This window comes from Pelmatolapia mariae, linkage group LG8 (assembly GCF_036321145.2).
Source record: "Pelmatolapia mariae isolate MD_Pm_ZW linkage group LG8, Pm_UMD_F_2, whole genome shotgun sequence".
Taxonomy (NCBI): domain Eukaryota; kingdom Metazoa; phylum Chordata; class Actinopteri; order Cichliformes; family Cichlidae; genus Pelmatolapia; species Pelmatolapia mariae.
In genome coordinates, this window is record NC_086234.1 from 10072994 (window position 1) to 10090818 (window position 17825).

The following is a 17825-nucleotide window of genomic DNA, read 5'->3' on the forward strand; positions in this document are numbered from 1 at the left end:
TGTATCAAAAAGTTGACTGCTGTTGTAGCTGTTTAAGTCAGAGATAAACTTTAATGTATTTCACCATTCACTACGGGGTAGTTGCCTATAACAGTGTGCTGTGATAAAATCTGTATTAAGTTTCTCTCTTTGTTCCTCTGTTTGATTATTAGCAGGGACGATCAAAATGTTTAAGATTAATGTGTGTGCCAACACTAGAGCTGTGCCTTTGAACAATGTTGAAACAGTTTACTTTTAGAATCAAATTGGAATTATTTAAGGATTCTTAGCTATCATAAGACAGAGCAAAATGGGGGAACTTGTGTCACAAATATATGTTAAAATGAAAAAACAAAAACTGGTGGCCACTGGTGGACATATCCTACTGGATCAAGGGACTCAGATTATATTATATTTTTTATAAGTCTCCTAAGATTTATGGTAACCTCCATCCTCTGAAGAAATCATTCATTGTTCCCCATGGAGACACGACTCATGGAGCAAACCCTTGTACTGTATACAGACACATCACATTAGCCACAGCCTTGAAACTTGACTTCGGAAGCACTTGATGAAAGTAGCTTCACTCACACTGATACATACGATTAGACAATTAGATTAGACAACAACACACACACACACACACACACACACACACCTGTGCTGCTCGTTCGGAGCCGGCGAGGTCAATCATGAAGAGGCGTGCAAAGCGGACCTCCTGCAGAACGTCACGACAGCGGCTCTGCTGTTTGACAGCTACTTGCAGCACAGCGTGGGAGCGAGATGACCTCTGATTGGCGGCTGTTGGCTCCTGGGTGCGCTGTTTGTTGCCCTTCATGAGGAGCTCAATGATCTAGAAAAACACAGGTGTGAGATATTTCTGCTCTTTGTAATTTCTGAGTGTTTTGATTGAAATAAATGGGTCATGTAGTGCTTGGAAAGGTAAACTGACTCACCTCTTGAGCATTGATGGTGGACACCTCTGTGATTCCAGCAACCTGAATAACTCCCTTAGAATCTTCTCTTAGGTCTAAGAAGCCTGAGGATGGATTCAGCAGGTCACGGATCATCTCATTGCAGATCTAATAACAAACAGAATATATATCAATGGATCTGCAATAAAGATCAAAAAGCTAGGTTACAGACACAAATTAACTGTGAACATCCATGGAAAAGGCTTCATTCAGCCTTTCAGGCCTCCTGCATAGACTGAAACCAAAACAGATGTGTGCACTTCGCTCAGTAAGGCTATAAAATGGCATTTAAACTCTTTGTGGTGAGGCAGCAGCGGTAACAGATTGCTCCCTGGAAACAGCAAACACACATGTCACGCACACACTTGTTTCAGGATTCATCCCGATGAGTTCAATACAGGTCAGAGAGCATCCAGACTCAGCGACTAGGCTTCCTAATAGGAACATTTTAACTTCCACCCACCGAGAGCGCTACTAAAAGCTAGGCTTCAATAACATTGTCAGCCACTGAACATAATGATAGAGTCTGGCACTGAAAACACAAAATGTCATTTTGATGTCAGATGCAAAGCCCACTCTGAGAGGTTAAATTTGTATCCAACAAGTACGTCTATTGTGCCATTTTCATTTTGTGCTCTTTTCATATTTCATATTCATTTTTCATCTCTCTGTTTGTATTCCTCATTTTGTTTTCTTTTGCCTGGAGCTTTTCCTTTTTGTTTTCTTCTCAAAATTTCTTTTCTTTCCTGACAGCCTGAACATTTCTGAATAAATCTGACACATTTATTTGTATTTTTGTGCTGCCATCTTTTGCAGATCTTGTTGCAAAACTATAACAGATAAATTGTTCACTTAAAATCATAGAAATAACCTCAATGACAAAGTTACTTTCAAAGATTCTTTTCATGTTTACTTAAAACAGAAAAAACCCAAACCAACAAAAACATTCAAATATCTTGCTAAATGACGTGGTGAAAATTGTAATTAGATCTCTTGAATGCTTACTGTAAGGCTAAGCATTCAAGAGAGTTTTTGTATTTTCAAAGTGAGGAAAAGCCTAAATGACCTCTTGAAGCCTGTAGCTGTACTAATTCACACCAGCCAGGATAAGTTTCTTCTGTCAGAGTCAAGTGAACCAGCTCTATTGTACCCAGGGCTATTAAGGCTTTTGTTGCTGAACACACAGAGTGAGCTGTACCTGCTTGTCAATAATGAGGTGTGGAACCACAGCCAACAGTGAAACCGCCATCCTCAGCCTGTGGTTTTATCTGTGGTTCATCATCCACTGACAAAGGCAAAGGTAACAAACACCTAAAAGTACTGAACCTTTCTATATAAAGGCACATGTAAATCCAGTACCCAAGAATAGTTTCCAGTTACTGTTGTCAATTTATAGCAATGTGCTGAAGTAATGATGACAAGAGACAAGAATGACATGGACTGAGCAATGGTCTCTACAATCGACCCCCGCCTATTCACGTTCAGTATTCGCAGATTTTTTCGTAGGGCATATCTAAAATATTTCCTAATCATTTTAATTTTATTTTCATGACTAAATAAATTTTTATGGTAGAAATTTTTTTTCAAATATTCATATTAATGTAAACACAGCAAAATATCTATAAAATGTCGAAATTCCAAACACAAAGCTCCCGGGAAAGAAAATGCAGCTTGGGAAGCTGAAATATATCAACATTTTAAGAGAGGGTCTCAAGTATTTGAGGATTTCAGCTATTCACGCGAGCTTGTGGTCCTTACCCCCTGTAAATACCGGGGGTCGACTGTACTATTATTCCCTTGTAATGTATTCAAATCACAATATAATTGCTCAGTAACTTTCATCTACTGAGAAGCAAACGCATATTTGTTTTTAATAACATTTAATTGATAATCTGAATTTTAATAGAATATCTACATAGGCATACCCAAGCCCATTTTCAGGAAACCATCAAACCTGTGCTCTAGTGCAAAACTGTTCAAAACTAATGCGAGTTTATTAGGTTAAAAAATATTTTTTTATGAATCAAATAAGTTAGCACAGCTGGAAACTAAACAACCTCTAAACATTGTACTAGTTGAGCGACTCAGGCTTCAGCATTTGTATGTTATTACAGTCTAAAATTGTCCCCCAAAAAACAGTAAAACTCAAACTTTTAAGAAATAGAGACAAATTTATGTGGAAAAACTGCCACAAAAACTAAATGCAATGGTGTGTATTACTCCAGTGAGATAACAACACAGACTAAATCTAACCAACACAGAAAGAGAGCTGGGAGTTTCCAGTACTCGACTGAGAAAGACATGTATGTACATAAAAGTTTCTAGTTTGACAAACAGGCGCCTCGCAGGTCCTCAATCAGCAGATTCATTAAAAGATGCCCGCAAAACATGCCAACAGTGAAGAGGCGACTCCTGGAAGAAATATCTGAGTCTTAAAAATGATGCTGCGTATCTGAGACTAGGCAATATGAAAATAAAATAAAATGAAAAATAAAACCTAGACACTGAGCATAAGAAGATTAAAAAACCCTGCAGAGACAGGCTGATCAAAATGAGATCTCTTTGGGTGAAAAAACAAACAAACCCCAAAACAATTTGTGAACAGAAGAATAAATAAAAAGACCCAAACTACAACTTCCTCTGCAAAAACTATTTAGAAAAGAAACAGTTTGCTTTTATTTTCTCCGCACGTTCGGTGAACAGAACAGCTACCACATCCCTTTTTAAGTGCCCATCAACCAATTCAGTTCATGGGAGCTGTTTCAGGAAGGAATGAAATGTGTCCAGATGACCTAAACTGCATTTGATGTTGTTACAAAAAGCCACATTTCCAACAATAAGAATCATTCAAAGATACAAAACATACAGGCCAGTAACATACACTTATTAATGCTTCAACATATACTAGTCAACATATACTAGTCAAAACTAGGGTTGCAAAATTCCCGGAATTTTCAAAGATGGAAACTTTCCATGGGAATAAACGGGAATTAACGGGAATTTATGGGAATAAACTGGGAATTTTCAAAATTGAAGGTTGGCTCTTCTTCTCTTCTCTGAGTACAAGATCCATAGAGGCTGGGGTCTATCACACCAGGCAAGACCCCAGGTGCAGGCTGTGTAAAGATGCCCCTGAGACAATCCAGCACATACCAGCAGGGTGCAAGATGCTAGCAGGCAGGGCATACATGGAACGCCATAACCAAGTGGCCGGCATAGTATACAGAAACATCTGTGCCGAATATGGCCTGGAAGTTCCGAGGTCAAAATGGGAGACGCCCCCAAGGGTGGTGGAGAATGACCGAGCTAAGATCCTGTGGGACTTCCAGATACAGACGGACAAAATGGTGGTGGCTAACCAACCGGACATAGTGGTGGTAGACAAACAGAAGAAGACGGCTGTAGTGATCGATGTAGCGGTCCCGAATGACAGCAATATCAGGAAGAAGGAACACGAGAAGCTGGAGAAATACCAAGGGCTCAGAGAAGAGCTCGAGAGGATGTGGAGGGTGAAGGTAACGGTGGTCCCCGTGGTAATCGGAGCACTAGGTGCGGTGACTCCCAAGCTAGGCGAGTGGCTCCAGCAGATCCCGGGAACAACATCGGAGATCTCTGTCCAGAAGAGCGCAGTCCTGGGAACAGCTAAGATACTGCGCAGGACCCTCAAGGTCCCAGGCCTCTGGTAGAGGACCCGAGCTTGAAGGATAAACCGCCCGCAGGGGCAAGCTGGGTGTTTTGTTTTCTTTTATATATATATATATTTATTTCTCTACTGGGCTGCAGATAAGGATGCTCAGCTCACTTCAAATGTGACATGGATGCCAGAAAAAAATAAAGTGATAGCTGTATCTGCCTACTACGGGCATTAATTAACAACATCAAATGTTACAAGAACAGTGTGAAGGTGGAAACCCCCCCCCCCAAAACAAAAAGGAGACAAAACCAAAAAACAAAATCCCATTTGAACAGTAGACAGAACCAGCGATGGATATCTAATGTTCATACCTCAAGAAATTAGTGGTAATTACTGAGTGAGCAATCAGAGTAATGGATCTAACATTTTGGGTCTCACTGCAGAGCAATTAGATGTGTCATTACTTGAGAGTTCGTGATAAGAATACAGGTCTAGAGACAAATTCTTTTAAAAATGAAAAGCCTTACTTCCAGATAGGACATAGACACACTGTACAGCATGTCATCACTGGTCTCCTCAATGGCACGGAACAGGTCATTCGGAGTTCGAACATAGATGCCTGGCTCCTTGTCAGTCCCTAACATGGTGTACGTCTTTCAACAACCTGAAAACAAAATATAATACCTCTCATAGACTCAGTCTTAACCACGGAGTGAGCATCCAGTGATGGACAAAATTAGCTAGGTGAATTCGTGAAAAAACATTTTAAAGTATAAATAAATGCCAATCATTTGCTCCTAACGTGTTAACTTTGTAGTTTCAAGGAAGAAACAACATGCATACACATGAGTGGCTACAACCTCTGTGCTTACTTTCCATAAGAGGAGGCCAAGAGTAGAGCTTGTGTGGGAGAAATGGCCAGGCAGAAGGCAAAAAATGAAAGCAAGAGAAAGGTGGGAAACTTGATGGAGCAATGGCTCTGTACTAGTCTTTGACAGGCTGTGACTACCCACTGGAAATGTGGGATGCAGAGCATGACTCATTTTCTAATCAGGCCTTTGCTAAAATCAAAAGTGAAACAGGTGTTAATAAGATGTCTACCTTTTCCCAAAAGCTTGCTGAATAACTCTCTGGCTCAGGCTGACAACAGGTCAGGAGGGTTGCACATGTAATTAGTATATGATACACCTATGAGCACTGAGACTGAGTACTAAGAAATATACTTGGTTCTTGTTCAATGCACATACACTCGCACAAAACAAACCTGTGGGTCCATAGGCAAACACAGTGGCATTGTAGCCTGATATAAGGCCCTCAATTAGGCCTTTTGTTGTTGCCCGGTACACTTCCTCCTGTATAGGGAGGAGAAAATAAAGGGTTCAGGCCATACATAAACAGCTACACATCGATATGAATACAGTGCAAGATTTGCTTAAATTTAGTTTTTTGTTTTTTTTCTTTAACTCCTGACAAACCTGACTAGCGGAGAAGTCAAATGCTACATCAAACATGTAAGTCTTCTCCCTCGAGCGATTGGCACGCAAGATGTCGTCTGGGTCTTCCATGGGGTCCATCAGAACCACCATCTAATGATGAAGAAAATGGTTAAGATACAGGAAAAGAAGACAGGCTTTTGCAGGAAAGGGGCTAAACAGTATTGACATCAGCGAGGCCATTGAACTTAGTAATGTGTTTGTTGTGTAGACAGTATGGTTTACTTTTAATAACAGTGGAAAGATGTGCTAATGAGCAAATGGGCTCTCTATTCAGTGACATTAGGTCCAGCTTGAAAGTGTGGCAAAGATAAATGACCAGAAGGTCAGCTGAAAGGCTACTGAAGCATAATTCTGCTGGGATTAGATGGATGACTGTTCACTAATCATTACAGTATCTCATAAGTGCAGGAAAAAAATATAAACGACCGCTCAGTTTCCAGGACTAGCTAACACAAAATAAAGATATGTCTCTTTGTGACAGATCACTGCAGATGCAAGTTTCTGTTGAGCCCCTTACTGTGCTGTACATCTGGAAAAACGAGATAACCATTTGCTCGATGTCTCCCTTCAGGCCAATGAGATGAGCTCCAGTACCTACTTAATGATCATAAAACACCATGCTCCAAGTGTGTCCATTTGGATTTATTTTACTACATTTATGTCTTCTTTTAAAGTAGGTTTTAGCATTCAATTACCTTTTGTGACTATTTTAAAGGGTCTAGTTCACCTTCTCTCCAACCTTTATAGTTTCCACATTTGCTAAAACACCACTGTTGGTGTTAAATGACTAAACTGACTGTTTGTGACAGTGAAGAGGGATGTTCTGTGTAGTAGTATCAACTTACACCAATTTGTAACAGCATTTCTGTATTTTCTTGAATTAAAGGTGCATGTAATTAGCACTAAATTATATGCGCATAGACATATACACACACTAATTACTTGAGACTCTCCATAATCTGTTAATGTGGTCACAGGGGCAAACATACTACGGTTTTACCACAGATGGTATTTTAATATATTCAGATCCAAATTAAAGAGGCATGTACAAAAAAAAAAAAAAAAAAAAAAAAAAAAAAACCACACAAGAAAATACGTCTAACAGGGAAAAGCAGTGTCACATGAAGGCAAAGAAAGGAAGGGAAAAGCAATTGTGCTACTTCACTTTTGTGCACCTTTGAGCCTAAATGTTAAAAGTAAAAACTTTAGTTAGTATAACTTCTTCCACCTATATATTATTAAAGTTAATGGTAAGAAATTGCATCTGAAAGATGAAAATGCCGGCGGAAGCTATTTCCTCCAGGAAATGAAAGCCACTTCTTGTGACAAATACAGTCCCCTCTACACTCATTTCACAGCTTGTATATATATATGAAGCACATAGTCTAAGACCTTTAAGGAGCTTTTTATTACTCGAGTCTGAGTCTTGCAGCATTCATATACATATGCATTATGATGCATGCTTTATAAATTAGGTTGTTTTGGGTTTTTTTTTTTTAAAGAGATGCTGACGTTGCAAAGGTCCCTGTAGGCACCTTATTTGTGCAGTCTTATGACAAGCAGGAAGGAAGACAGTATCCCTCTTTCACACAAAGCCACCCCATCACTCACTCACATGCAGAATGAAAAATTAAAAGACCAATGTCTCACCTGGTCGTCCACTCTGTGGGCCACGATTGTAGCCCCCTCCTCCTGCTCAGCATCACTGAAGGGTCGGATTCTCAAGGCAACCTGCAGCAAACAGAGCAAACTCTGAATGTAATCAGCTTGGAGATGTTCGGTTTCATGACATCATATCTAAGAAAATGACACTGACCACACACAAGACGACATGTCTAAGGTTTTATTGACGTGGTTTTATCTGTAGTTTAAACTGAATTTTTGCAAATGCTTTAATGTCACTTGTTAGAGTGCTTCAACTCTGCTTCAACAGAAAAGCATTTTATAAGAAAAAAAAACTGGCTCATATATCAGATGCAGTGCACGCTGTGCTGATTTTGAACATTACAATGGTTTTGGGAATGAAGAAAGCAGGTGAGTAATATTCAATACGGCTCAGGATTGGCTTTGTGCAGGATAAAAAAAGAATCCCTGAAGATGAAATGTGATTTAGAATAATAAAGATGTGCGAATATAAGTAGGAAGGGGAACTATGATACACTGCTATATTGCATTAAGGGAGTTGTAAAAGATGTCTCCTAGTAATAACCCAAATTCATGGAAATGAAACACATAAATTGCATGAGTAATCTTTCAAATGTCAAAAACATTTTTTTTTTCACCATTTAACTTAATAATAAGGTATAATCACACTTAGCGGAAAAATGCAGGATCTTCTTACTTTTAAAAGTCTTTTCTCTCTCACAACCCCAATTCAACCAGGGTAGGTAAACTGGAAACTCAAAATATCACTTTAAATGCAGAACTGTAGTTTTAGAGTCTAAATTATGAATACTGGATGGCACTTGGCAGACACATAACAACTTAATGAGTGGAGCATTGTAATACGACAGCATTATGCGCATTCAGACTCCTGCTGTTAGTCTAAATCTGTCTGCATGATTTAGAGGTCAACAGAAAAGCTCTGACTGAATTAAAACAGGATGAAAACAGAGTGTAGCAATACCAGCAGTGTGTTAGACCCATAGGGGTGGCACATGAGCTGCATTCATATGCATTCAAACAAATGTGCTATGACGTTCGTGTATATAAGGGCTTTTATAGTGATGTGGATCCACCTTAGATTCACCTAGGCAACAAACAGAAATAATAAGGTCCTCTCTCTATCAGCACCATGTAGAAGGTGTATTACATGGGGGACAAGAGAGGCCAGGCAACTGAAACAGCCACTTCAATAATTCAGGTAAGGGCTGCAATGCAGGTGGTATAAAAGAAAATTGAACATTCACTATAAACGCCAGCAGCTTAAATGGTTAGGAATTCAAGAAGAAACCACTAGAAAGAAGAACAAGAACCTAAAAATAAACTATGCTTAGCAGGGCTCGCAAAATTTCAAAATCCCTGGTAGCCCTTCGGGCAGGGACTCTTCAGTTTTTGGTAGCCCAAAATAAATTTAAGTAGCCCGAATAAAAAAGGGAGCAATTTTTTTTATGTTTTGTTTCCTGTTTTGTTTCCGTTACAAGTATAATATTGTAACGGAAACAAAACATTAATCAAAAAATTGTTGAAACACAAATTACAATATTGTATAAAAATTACAATCATCAACTCAAATACTTGGTTGTAATTGAACAGAAATTTCTATGAACTTGTAAGAACTGTACAACAGGAATCAGTCTGTGTCAGATCCTGAATTTGAAATTTCCACTGAAATCACAGGTAAGAGGCAAGTGGAACCAAGATCTAGGCCATTTGCTTTTTGAAGTTTGCAAAGACTGCTAAATTTTGCCAGTGGTAGTTCACTCTTTGCAACATAGTAGGCTGTTCTAAACAGATTTTTCAGGTTGATTTTTAGTATGTTATTTGCAGACTGAGCAATAATCCATTTCTTGCATTTCTCATGGGTTCTAATGGGGGCCTTTCTTAAAATTACTGGTCCCAGTAACAAAGGCACTTGTCGACTCAGAAATCGAGGGAAACCAACAACACACCCGGCAGAACATTGTTATTTACAGGGGTGCACATAAGTGGTCCGCATGTGCGCATTCGCTGTCAAAATAAAAGACGCGCACCAGATAAGAAGTTGCAACGCGCGTTTGCGTCCATATAAAAGGCACTGTTTTTGTCCGCTAGAGTGGGATTTTCATGGCACATTCTGCACCAAATCTCTGTGCATTCATCATTTGTTTAAAGCCAGCTCACCTCCTGCAACCACTTTTCCTAGAATACGCGCTTCTTTTGTGGTTCGGACTCCATCTGACATTTCTTTGGAGGTGGAGGAACACCAAAGCAATTGCTTAAAGGAGCTTCTTCGACATCTTTAAGAGTTCTAAACAAATGTCTGTCCTCCTCCAGAAAATCTTATGGACGCAAACACGCGTTGCAACGGTCGGTAGCCCCGGGACGTCGGGCTAGCGATTTTGCGAGCCCTGCTTAGGCTAACTCCATGATGCCTCTAATGTATTTTAGTTTAATTAAATTATATGTTTAATGCCGAGGTCACTTAGGCGTGAGTAGGATGGGTTTTTTTGTTTGTTTGCTTATTGTTGTTTTTTTAAATAAAGGGTGGTATTTGGCATCCAGTGCCACCTTTTTGTGCATGTCATTCAACAAAAAATACAGGCAATTTTTAGGCAAACTTCACAGGACTGCAGCCTACAGGTGTACTCTAATGAAGTGATCACCGAGTGTTCAGTTAACTGGCAGCAAATTTATGAGCTTGTTTGTATTAAATGGTGATGGTTTTCTACTACTCAACAACAGAGCGAACTCATTTGACAAAGTTAATGAAGGTGTTAGAGCTCAATAAAAAAAATACCATTAAAAAAAAAGCATAGGTTGAAACTCACAGTTAGCTGGTGGTCCTTTGACTCTCCGGTGTCCTTCATGTTCACTTTCGGTCAGCCTGAAGGATAGCGAGCATCAACAGAAAACGGGGCACTGGACCATCCCGCTCCCCGTGTTCCAGATCAACTGGCGTTGGTCGAACGTGATGTCACGGGAGCTGGGCCATGACAGTAGGCCAAGGAAAGCACACGGAAGCGTCAGCTATGGTTCGTACGTGCTGTGTTGCAACGTTAGATCACACGATAAGGAAGGCAAGAAGCTGGAAAATTGGTTGCATAAAAAGAGGATGACAGAATGACGGAGGAATTGTTGTATTAATGAAAAGAGTGAGGGTGCAGATGAGAAAAAGAACAAAATAGAGACAAAGAGAGGTGGTGCAGGCAAAGGCTGCCTGACAAAGTGTGTGTTTCCATGTGCGTGAATTCATAACAGGGGAGACAGCCGACAGAGATACCTCATCCTCACGGCTACCTCAAACACACTCTGTTACTCACTGCTCGGCCCAGTTTCTCTCCCATTACAATCCCATTGTAGATGGCCTTGCCTTGAGGCAGGAATGTTGCATAATAATGTGATTTTCCCAAAATCCAGTACAAGATATCATTGTTGAATGCCAAAAAAAGAATCTGCCCCAAAGAACGACGACTATACAAACTGCAGGGTAATACACTTAACACACAGTTAATATGGGCAGATTATTTTTAATTGAACTTTTGAACTATTTGTTACTCAGATATTCCGATGTGGCCCCTGTATGAACTTTAAACTGCCTGTAGCATATCCAATGCAAATTAGACGGCAAGTAAAGCCTATTAGATCTGTCTTTGAACATCTATATACTGAATTTGTAAGCAGTAATTCATTTGTTAATCAGACTCTAAAAAAAATGTGGAGTTCATCATTATTCTTTTATAAAAACCCACTAAAAAAAAAAACTAGAACATGGCCGAACAGCATATTGAGAACAACTTTAGAAAGAATGGTTTGCAATTTAACCGCACTACAATTACAATCAACAAAATGGCCCATAACAGAGAATAAATAATAAACAAAGGCTTAGACACACGTTCTTGTTCAAATGGAGGACAAAGGGAGAAGTATAATGAAGCAGTAATAACCCGGGGGTAGAAATGACCCAAAGGGCACTGGCTGAGTCATTTATTCTCCCCCGAGCACCATCAAAGGTATGATGAAAGCCAGCACAGATGGGACAGTGAGATAAACGGACAGTGATGCTCTAATGACCTATCACAAAGCCATGTGAGAAATATAACAAACAGACTTAAAGACAGCTGGCCAAGACAGAATGGTGTTATTGCTTTCTAACGTCAGATAATATGAAATACTGAAAATAACCCTCTGAATGCACTTACGACTCGAAGGATGCATAAATCAATACTGAGTGGATTCTATGCCGCTCCGGAGCATGTTCACGGTGCTTCGGTCTCAATCCAAGAGAGGGACTGTGGGAGGTTTAATGCAGGGATGTGGAAGTCTGCATTTACAGCTTCACAGTCAGCTCAACTTAATTTCACTGGAAGGACTCTGATTTACTAGAGAACATCTTTCTAAATATTCAGTGTCCTTGATGAGCACTCTCTGCCTGTGATGGACCGAGCAGTGAAGGAAACTTAGGCACAGGTTAAAGTCCAAAAAAAGGATTTTTTATTTAACCCAAAAAACATAATTGGTTAAATCATGCAAAAAGAATCAAAATCTTGGGCCCATAAAAGAGGTCAAAATAACAGAACTCTACTCAAAGTTGACAACAGTACTGATAACTCAAACAAACTGACCTGACTTAACGAGACAAAGGGGAAACTTAAATAGTGGCTGATCAGCCCACAAAAATACAAAGGGGTAAAACACACAAAGCCTAACTAAACCTAACGTAATGAACTCCAATTCCCCCCCATGGTCCCGAGTTATGGCATGAACCAATTTGCAGTTTTCCTTTAAAGCTTGTTCCGCCCCTTTTCCACCTCTTGGCTCCTTAATCAAGGGACTGGAACAGCTGCAACTAAGGTAACTCAGAAAACAAAAGATTAATCATACATAACAGTGTAAACTAAAATGTGCGCACTTATTTTAGAATGCAGTGTTATGGATATGTGAATTAGTTCTAAACCAAAACCAGTTATTTATTGTCCTGTAAATTAATTCCTATATTTAAAGAAAGACAAATGTGAATGCAATGTTACTTATAAGCCTCTACACTAACATGGTGGATATTACCACTGTGTGGCTGTAAGTGCAGCCATCACACTGCCGCTTTGCTGGAGCATAACAAAGACAGACAAGAAACAGAGCACATAGAGGTCGTGCTATGTCAACACAGATGTAAACTCACAACTCCCTAAGTGTTATATGTGCCTTTTACTGAGCTCCCATTAAAAATCAATTTTTAATACACATAATTAATACATAGAAATGGAAAGCACCTCCATCTGTTAAAGTGCATCTGCTAAGCAGCCCTAAGTCATTTAACAGAGGAATTCCACAAACTTAGAGGAGCTCTAAATGCAACGCTAAGCGATGTGAAGTGTCTTCTGCAAGCACTGGAGCTCCACAGCAGGTGGCAGACAGCTGTGCGTAGGTTGGGAAGGCCTCCAGGCGCTGTGCACATCGCTTTGCAATACACTGAATTCGACAGTGGCCTGAATGGGCAGTGACATTACTTCAGCGTGATAGGGGTTAAATAGGTGTCAGGTCAGTTAGTGAAAAAAGAAGACATTTAAAAAGAAAAAGCTTCACTTTGAAATTCAAAGCTTGGTGGGCAACAGTAGCTGCTGTTGAATGTCACCAGAAAAGAGCTTTCTCTTTCACTTATTCTTTTAATGTTTCACTACCTTTCCCTTCTACACCCCAAAACTCCACAAGGGCTGGATCCTTCTCTCCTACAAAACAACACAACAGCAACTTTGTAAAAAGCTTAAATCCCACATCTTTAGATTCATGTCATCAAGTTTTTTTTTATTGAACTTAAACTTAACAAACGTACTTTTAGTACTCCTCACAATTAGTAAAATTTACCTTTTATAATGACAGCCCTATGGCAAATTTTTCCCCATCATTTCTTTCTTTACTGCATTTACCATTCTGCATGACATAGCACCTCACTTTTTCTATGACTCAAGACCACCATACCAGATTGAACTGAGGCAGCCAAGTGCCTTAAGAAATGCAAGCTGATATGGCAAAGAAGCAAAGTCCCCCACCCAAAGATCAATGAATGGTCCAACTCACTGTCTTCATCCTTGCTTCTGCCTGTTCCACTCCGATACGTACTTGGATGCCCCGGGGACAAGGGCCCTTTCCAGCTCAGTGCATTCAGCTGAGCCTGCCCATGTTCACAGCCGGGATGCTATTAAGTCCCAGCAAGGTGACCCATGGGATAAGTATGAGAAGGGGGGGGGGGGGTTCTGTTGTTAAACCATTGTTTCAAATCTATTACACTATGTTAGGGAAGTATTGACACTAGTATGGCTAACACAAACAATTAAAACCAAAGACCCACTGCAGTTCTACATTCAACCAGTTTTCTAATGCCTGCAGTGAGAGGAAGCAACTTTGAAGCAAATACTGGAGAAGCAAGAAAAAATGACAGAGGTTTTTATCCACTCCACGGCTCTTGATAACTTGATTATTAGCTGTCGCTACTTAGGTGGTATTTTGCACCATTGTTATGGTGAAACTAATATCAATGGTAGGTCTACTATATTGCAATAAAGTACCCCACAGAAACGTATTATTATAAAAAAAAAAAGCTGTATTGATGTATATCTATATTGTGCTGTCTTACTACCATAAACTGATGGTGTCTAAAGTTTTTTCCAATCCGTTTAATTTCACCCTTTCTGTTTTCTCTTTAAAAAGAAACCGTTGTGAATATTTTTCTATTAAATGCTTCTTTAATAAACACTGCCATCCTGACCGGGACATCTTTGGAGTGAAGCAAAGCGTGTTATGTTTATTTCCTCTCTGAACCCAAAGCCAAACTGTTTCCTCGGGGAAGTCAGGGGTCATAATTGATTGATTGATTGAACACCGCCTTCAGTCTTCCCCAGAAAAAACTGCACATTACCTGCAGGTCGACAGGTTATTTTCTCAGTCTACTTTAACCAATCACATTCAAGAGAAAATGCATTACCATACTGGAGCCCCGCCCCCATTCCCTTGCTGTTTTGATACTAACCCAACCCTTTAAATAACAAACAACAGGTGAAGTTGTTGGTTATTTGAAGAGTGAAAGAGCAGCTCTACACAGGAAAATACCAGGAGCTACTTGGAGTTACTTGGAGTTAGCCTGAAAGACAAAGGTGAGCATCAAATTAATAAGTTTGTTCAATTAACATTAAATCTATTTTTAAATTAAAATGTAAATTTGTTACTGTGTTTATTAATGTTCTTTCATAAATTAATTCTAAAGTCTTGTTTCTGGACTTTCACCATCAGCCCACAGCTCTACGTTTTCATTGGCACTTTGCACTGTATACGAGAGAGAATCCAACAATGAACACTTTGGATAGGCCGGTACAGATTAATGAGAAAGATGCTGTGGAAGCTACAGAACAAGATTGGGCTCAAGTCCTGAGTCACAAAGATCCAAATGATGAAGTTCCAGATTGTGAAGATTCAGACTTTGAAGATCAAGCCGATGAAGAGTCCAACAGTGGTTTAAGCTGGAGTGATGAAGCGTTCATTGAGGATTGCTGTCCACTTTGTTCACATGTTTGCACTGAGCCTGCGGTGCTGCAATGTGGCCACAGCTTCTGTAACGGCTGTGTGCAAGAATGTGAGAAGTGGAAAAAGTCTTTTAAATGTTCCCTCTGTAACAAAGTCAGCAACAACCCAGAGCCTCCAGTTAATGTTTCCATGATGAGTTCGAGTGAAAGCGACAGAGTTGATCCATTAGGAGGACAAAGAAATGAGCAGGTGAGCGTGCTTCATTCTTTATACGCTTTATACACCCATATAAAACCATATAGCTTCATCTTAATAGGGTTATTAACCACTTTGACTCAATCATGAATGATCTGTGATAAATAGTCAACATCATCTTTATTCAGCCACTTATACATCTGCACAGAGTGCTCAGAAAGTTAGCAGTTAGTCTTAAGTTAGCACAGCACATTTAAGTGCCTGAATGATCAGGACCCATCAGTCCTAAGAGAGGAGATGAAGGACAAACAGCCCAGCAGGTTTGATTACAGGAAATAACCCAACTTTCCAAAACTCACCCCAACAAACTGACCTAACCCAAACAACTCACTAGTCAGACTGACGTAACTAAACCTCCAGTGAAGGAAATGATTCTATGGAGCTCATTTTCAGCTCTCAAGTTTCACTCTGGGATTCCAGAGAACAGCTTTTTTATCATTCACTGACTTTCCTTGCGCTTCTGAGTGTTTGCTTTCTTGAAGTTATCCATTATCCATTACGGACATGATGGATGATTATAGTAACTATGAACTTTTTCCACACAGTAACTGTGTTAAGAATAGAAACTGAGAACCCCAGAACACAAGGATAAATGTGTAACACCTCCAGTCCAGGATTAGAGAAAATGATTAGCAACATAAAGCACAATAATCTTTAATCCAGAGAAGATTTCCTGTTTCTTACTCACCATCAGTGTTTTTCTGTTCTGCTTTTTTAATCTGCAGCCCCTGAAGTTGTCGACTCCTTCATCTCCAGAGCTTCCACTGTCTGAAGATCTGACTGAGGAGACTTCAGTGTTTGGCGAACATAAAGAAAATGTTCCCCGTGTGCTCATTATTAAATGTGTTGAAACGTTAGTTGTAACGACTGTTGTCACATTTGGTGAAGCTGATGAAGACTAAAACCTTTTCAAGTTCAGTTAACTACAATATAATAACCTTGATGAGATATGAGGGTTAAATGAGCCTGTGCTCCTTCATGACCCTCTCAAACATTTATTCATTCGCTATCTTCATGTAGTGCATACTCAGCCATCAGAGAGGAACACTTTTCAGTGCTTTGGTAGGTCTTTTCTTTTCTGTCTATTTTTGTTTGGACAGATTTTGCTAAGCCAAAAGTGCCACAGGTTAACTCATCAAAATACGGTTATTAGTTTTTTCTTTTGTTTTTTCTAAAATGTGTTCTTTGGTATATCCTGTTATACAAAGGAGTTTGCAAAGAAAAGCGTTTTTACTTCTTAAAGTTGCTTGAAGACGTTTCACCTCTCATCCGAGAAGCTTCTTCAGTTCTAAGGTCAAATGGCCGAGAGTCCCAGATTTAAACCCAGTGGGAGTATCCCCCCAAAGAGAGACAAAGGACCCCCTGGTGATCCTCTAATCACATGAGCCAAGGTGTGAAAGCGGGTGTGGGACCTAATCAGCCAGGGTTTCGGGTGAGCTCATTGTGAAACCTGGCCCCACCTTGTCGTGTGAATTCCTGAGGTCAGATGGCCCAGGATGTGAGTGGGCATTAAGGCGTCTGGGGAGGGAACTCAAAACTGGATTATAGATGGCAGACAGTTGGTGTCGTAAACCACCGCCTCTGTTCAAAGATGGCCACTCACAGTGGACATAGATGGCCTCTTTCACTCCTCTTTCAAACCATCTGTCCTCTCTGTCCAAAATGTGAACATTGGCATCCTCGAAAGAGTGACCTTTATCCTTAAGATGCAGATGGACTGCTGAGTCTTGTCCTGTGGAGGTGGCTCTTCTATGTTGTGCCATGCGCTTGTGAAGTGGCTGTTTGGTCTCTCCAATGTAGAGGTCTGGGCATCCCTCGCTGCACTGTACAGCATACACCACGTTGTTGAGTCTGTGTTTTGGAGTTTTGTCTTTCGGGTGAACCAGTTTCTGTCTGAGTGTGTTGCTGGGTCTGAAGTACACTGGGATGTCGTGCTTGGAGAAAACTCTCCTGAGTTTCTCTGATACACCGGCTACATAGGGGATGACAACGTTGTTCCGATCAGATCTGCACACTGTTAGACCTCTGCCTCACCACTACATACTTCAAATACAACGAAGGCTTCTACAGACAAAAACATGGCTGTGCCATGGGCTCCCCCGTGTCACCTATTGTAGCCAACCTTTACATGGAGGAAGTGGAAAGGAAGGCTCTTGGCTCTTTCAAAGGAAGAGTACCCAGCCACTGGTACAGATATGTAGACGACACCTGGGTCAAAATCAAGACACAAGAAGTGAAATCCTTCACTGCGCACATTAACACCGTGGATAAAAACATCAAGTTCACCAGTGAAGACACAAAGGATAACTGTTTGCCTTTCCTGGACTGCGCTGT

General features: G+C 40.2%; 1 pseudogene; it reads right to left on the bottom strand.

Moving 5' to 3' along the window:
• Window positions 1–10776, bottom strand: part of LOC134633485 (kinesin-like protein KIF19) — a 40524-nt pseudogene extending 29748 nt beyond the window's left edge.
• Window positions 10777–17825: the final 7049 nt, after the last annotated feature.